The sequence below is a fragment of the Triticum aestivum genome, chromosome 4A (assembly GCF_018294505.1).
Source record: "Triticum aestivum cultivar Chinese Spring chromosome 4A, IWGSC CS RefSeq v2.1, whole genome shotgun sequence".
NCBI lineage: Eukaryota > Viridiplantae > Streptophyta > Magnoliopsida > Poales > Poaceae > Triticum > Triticum aestivum.
The window spans coordinates 304,261,633-304,267,525 of NC_057803.1; positions in this window are offsets into that span (position 1 = coordinate 304,261,633).

Sequence of the window (5,893 nt, forward strand, 5' to 3'; positions counted from 1 at the left end):
TTCTAGCTTCCTTACTTCATCAACATAAGCTTCCATCAATGGACTCTGGTAGTTCTTGTTCACTTGGCGGACGACAAGCTGCGAGTCACCCCTTACAATGAGTTTCTTGATCCCAAGGTCGGCTGCGATTCTGAGACCGGCAAGCAATCCTTCATACTCTGCAGTATTGTTCGTTGCTTGCTCCTTGGGAAAGTGCATCTGGACTACGTACTTGAGGTGCTCTCCGGTGGGTGCGATAAGCAGCACGCTAGCACCGGCGCCTTGCAGCGAGAAGGCACCATCAAAGTACATCAGCCACTCTTTGCTTGCCTCTTTGACGGGGATGCTCGTCTCTGGAATTTCTTCGTCTGGGGTTGGCGTCCACTCTGCTATGAACTCTGCCAATGCCCTACTTTGGATCATTGCAGTGCTCTCAAACTTGAGGCCAAAGCTTGACAGTTCCAATGCCCACTCGACAATCCTGCCTATTGCTTCTGGATTCTGCAGTATCCTCTTCAGCGGAAAGCGAGTGACAACTGTGATCTCGTGTGCCTGGAAGTAATGGCGCAGCTTTCTCGAGGCCATGAGAAGGCCGAAAAGCAATTTTTGCACACCAGAGTACCTCGACCTAGCCCCCTGGAGAAGGGAGCTAACAAAGTAAACTGGGCGCTGCACCATCTTCTTCTGCACCTCCTTGCATGCCTGCGCAGACTCAACTTTGTCGGGGCCAGAGCTTGTCGGAGAAGCCCCCTGCTTGTCGCTGGATTCACTTGTCGCGGTTGCTGGCTCATCATCCGCCTCCCTCTCCACTACTAACGCAGCACTAACCACTTGATTGGTTGCCGCTAGGTACAACAGCAACTTCTCTTGTGGCTTAGGTGCGACAAGTATTGGAGTGGAGGACAGGTACCTCTTCAAGTCCTGCAGCGCGGCCTCCGCTTCCGGAGTCCATTTCATTGGACCTGCTTTTTTCAATATTTTGAAAAACGGCAGGGCGCGCTCAGCAGACTTAGAGATAAACCTGCTGAGAGCAGCCACGCAACCGGCAAGCCTTCGCACATCCTTGACGCGCTTCGGTGCTTCAATCTGCTCGATGGCCTTGATCTTGTCGGGGTTGGCTTCAATTCCCCGCTGAGACACAAAGAACCCGAGAAGCTTGCCGGAAGGGACTCCAAACACGCACTTCTCGGGATTGAGCTTGAGGTTGATCTTGCGCAGATTTGCAAAAGTTTCTTCTAAATCTTGGATCAGGGTAGCCTTGTCCTTGCTCTTGACCACTATATCATCCATGTAGGCTTCCACATTTCTGTGTATCTGTGGCTCAAAAGCGACATGGACCACCCTTGCAAATGTTGAACCAGCATTCTTCAACCCAAAGGGCATCCGTACAAAACAGTATGTGCCGCAAGGGGTGATAAATGCGGTTTTTTCCTCATCCTCTTCTGCCATGAAGATTTGATGGTATCCTGAGTATGCATCAAGAAATCAAAGCAAATCACATCCAGATGTGGAGTCAACAATCTGGTCAATGCGCGGCAAGGGAAATGGATCTTTGGGACAAGCTTTATTGACATCAGTGAAGTCAATACAAAGTCTCCATTTTCCGTTAGCCTTGCGCACGACTACAGGATTGGCCAACCACGTGGGATGGAGCACTCCTCTGACAAGGCCTGCTGCTTCCAACTTCTTGATTTCTTGTCCAATGAACTCTTGGTGCTCCACTGCTTGCTTCCTGACTCTCTGCTTGACGGGCCGCGCATGAGGATAGACGGCAAGGTGGTGCTCGATTACTTTCCTGGGAACACCGGGGATATCAGACGGTTGCCATGCAAACACGTCGACATTCGCCCGCAGGAAAGCAACGAGCGTGCTTTCCTATTTGGGTTCAAGCGTGGCACTGATGGTGAAGGTACCACCAGTGCCGTCCTTCTTGGCGGACACCTTCTTGGTCTCGGGTGGAGCTGCCATCGTCTCCTTGCACTTGCCGGTGGAGCTCGATGGTGCGTCCTCGACGGTAGCGCAGCACTCCGAAGAGGTGCGCTTCCCGGAGTGGGCATCAGAGCTCTTGCCGGACTTTGTCTTCTTCTTCCCCCCGGGAGCTTCAGCGGCAAGTGTGCTGTGATTAGCTGCGGCTGTTGCTTCCCGGTAAATCTTGTCGGCGCAGATAAGGGCATCCTTCTTGTCGCCGGGGACAGAGATGACACTTATCGGGCCTGGCATTTTGAGCATGTTGTATGCATAGTGAGAGGCTGCCATAAACTTGGCGAGCGCTGGACGGCCAAGGATCCCATTGTAGGGTAATGGAAAATCGGCAACGTCAAATGTGACCCTTTCAGTTCTGAAATTCAGCTCGCTGCCAAATGTGACCGGCAGCGTGATCTTTCCCTTCGGCTTGCTTCTTCCCGGGCTGATTCCTTGGAATGTGCCGGTCTCCTCGAGCTCGCTGTCAGGAATCTGGAGTTTCTGAAGGACCGCAGAGGAGATCAGATTCAAGCCGGCCCCACCGTCAACTAGCATCTTCGTGACCTTGAGGTTGCGGATAGTTGGTGAGACCAACATCGGCAAGCACCCAACCGCAGTTACGCGATCAGGGTGATCCTCAATGTCGAAGATGATAGGCGTGCTGGACCATTTCAGAGGCTTGCATGACTCTATGGATGGCTCTGCTGCATTCACTTCCCGCATCCACTGCTTGAGTTGGCGGTGCGAAGTATACAGAGAAGCACCACCATCAACGCACAGGACCTCTGTGGCTTTCTGAAATTCCTGCTCATCGGCCTCGTCATCATCCATGTCTTCATCGTCGTCGTCATCTTCATCCTTGTCGCGGCCGCGGGGAGGTCTGTCTCCTTGCCGCTGCTTGGCCTTGTCGCGGCGTCCTCCTCGGCCGGGACGTTTCTTGCCGGATCCACCAGTTCCTTCCTGGGCCTTCTCCTTGTCGCGCCGCTCGTACTCAGCTTTCTGTTGCTCAACAAGCTGTTCGACTTTCTTGCAGTTCCGGAGATCGTGACCCCTGGTGCGGTGGATCTTACAATACTGCTTGCAGGGGCCGTCCTGCTTGTCGGCGGCCACCACAGGCTGGGCCTCCTTGTCGGAGCCACCAGCTTTAGCTTCCTTGGCGCCACCTCCGTTGCCGGACTGCTCGACAGCTAGCACTTCCTTGCCCTTTTTCCTTCTGTTGTTCCGCCGCCGGCCTTTCCTTGTCGGGGCGGCATCCTCACTGTCAGATCCTCCTGCTCCTGTATCCTATCCCGGGAGCCTCCTCCCCTCTTCAGCGTGTGCACACTTGTCGGCCAGGGCGTAAAGCTCGCTGACGTCACTGATCTTACACATCGCCATCTCCTCCCTCATCCTTCGGTTTCGCACGTTCTGATGGAACGCGCTAATGATCGCGGCGGGGTGGACGTCTGGGATGCTGTGCTATACACGGCTGAATCTCTAAATGTACTTGCGCAGTGGCTCTCCTTCCTTCTGGGCGAGCAGATGAAGATCGCTTTCTTGGCCATGTGGCTTGTGGCCGCCTGTAAAGGCGCCAACAAACTGATGGCATAGATCAGCCCAGGAGGATATGGAGTTGTCCGGCAAGTGCATGAGCCAGGATCTGACATTGGGCTTAAGTACCAGCGGGAAGTAGTTGGCAAGGATCTTGTCGTCCCGTCCCCCGGCAGCCTGCACCGCGATGGTGTAGATGCTGAGAAACTCCGACGGATGCGTCTTGCCGTCGTACTTCTCTGGTACGTCTGGTTTGAAATTCTTTGTGCTGGGCCACTGGACTTGCCGCAGCTCACGGGTGAACACAAGACAACCTACCGTGTACGGCAGATCGCCTGGTTCCCCTAGCGCATGCATGTCAACAGAGGGCCCAGCATGCTTGTCGGATTGACGTCGCGCTTCTCTTTGGCGCTCGATGCGGGTTCGAGCGTCTTCTTGTTGTCGTTCATGGAGAACTTGGCGCTGGTCGCGACGAGCTCGTGGGTCCGATGACGCGGTGGAGCCGCTGTCGGGGTGGACCCGGCGAGTCGGCGACGTTGGCCTTCATAGTGGAGAGTGCATGGAAGTCGCACCTCCCCCGGTCTTGTTGCCATCGGCTCGCGTCCGGCTGTCTTGCCGCGGCAGCGAGGTGCTTGGTTGCCGCGCGGTGTCGCCGTTGGCGAAGCCGATGAGGCTCTGGATAGTGGCCCTCCATTCTTCGGTCTTGTCCGCCGCCGGAGGGTAATCTAGGAGTAGCTGGGCCCGCGCCAAGGCTTCCGCCGGCGTGGTGGGCGGCAGAGGTGAACGGTGCGAGGAGCGGTTCATGCTCGGACTCCTAACCAAGTTAGAAGGAGCAGTGTCCCGTCCAGGCGACCGCACCTCGCTAGGGCCAGCATGCTGGCGTGCATGCTGGTCTTGAACGCCACGCGAACCACCAGCTTGATCTTGGGCCAGCGGACGTATGGTGCTGCGAACGCTATGACGCTGCTGGTCCCGCCCTTCCTGAGATGGGCACGGTGGGCGTATGGACGCTGAGGTCTGCGCGGCCTTGTCCTTGGACTTGGCAGCGCTGTGGGCACCCTCGTTGATGTCCATTCTTCCGCCAGCGTCCACTCCACCGTCCACCTGCTTCGGAGGTGGTGGAAGCGACGCAGACGGGGCTGTTGCCCCCGAAGCCTTCTTCTTCGGTGGCATGTCGGTGAAGACGATGAAGATTTAGCTCGCGTGCACGCCGGATCGGGTTCGCACGATCTCGACGCCCCCTACCTGGCGCGCCAGAGATGTCGGGGATGCTGATTCCACCAACACCTATGGGGACAGGGCCCCTTTCGGTTCGGTGGGGGGCGGAGGCCGCACAAAGAGCGGATCGAGGCGGTACACACGAGCGGTTTTTACCCAGCTTCGGGCCGCACGGATGCGTAAAACCCTACTGCTGCTTGTTTGTGTGTATTGAATTCTTGCTCAGGAGCGATGGACGCTGCCAGACTGAGCGTGAGAGTGTTCCTGGTGTTTCGAATGAGCCGAACTGGCCCGACCCCTTCTACGTTGCGCCTGGGCCTCCTTTTATACTTTCAAGGGGTCACCGACAGGTGGCAACGTAGACTAGAAGGGTAAAAATGGAAAAGGATGCGGTAGGTGCAGCTACCGCTACTATGGATACAGTGCACCCTACCTAACTCTGACGGCAGGGGACAAGGGCATTAAATGCCTGGCTGAGTTGCCTAAACAGTGCAAAAAGTGACCGTTAGGAGCGCCACCGTTTGCCACGATGGCCTTCTCTTCATCTCCGCTTGCCACCGCGCACCCCTAGCTGCACAGCCTCCTGCCACGTGTGCTTGGGAGAGTCCTAGAGCGACACGTTAGCAGGTGTGCTGGAGCACGGGCACGAAGTGGGGGTTTCCCGCGGCGGGCTCCTTGCCGCGGTCGTCGTCTTGTCGCGCCCGGAAGCTTTTCGTTCGCCGGGCCTTGCCGGGACACAGGGCGCGTCGCGGCAAGCTTTCTTGGTGTGCCTTGAGTGGCCTTCCCGGCAAGCTCCTCTTGCCGGGGTCTTGTCTCTTCCCGGCGAGATCCTCTTACCGGGGCCTGGGTTGGCTTTCCCGGCAAGCTCCTCTTGCCGGGGCCTTGGTTTAAGTACTTTGTTCTTGAATGGTATTCAAGGGAACCACGGAGGGTCTTGGCGGTCACCCGGCAAGCCTTGCCGCGGTGCGCTGCAACTGCCCGTGCACGAGTTCGGGATACTAGGGTACCCCTACTCTAGTACACCGACACCCTGGCAAAGCTCGAGGTGCGTGAGCTTCCAGGCCGTGGCCGCGGCAGTGGGCACGGTGATCAACTTCGAGCTTCCTCCCTCTTACTACAAAAAAGACACATCCGTGACATTTTGGGCGGAATGGAAAAAATTTCTGTCATACATATGACACTTCTATGACAATAATTGTGACAA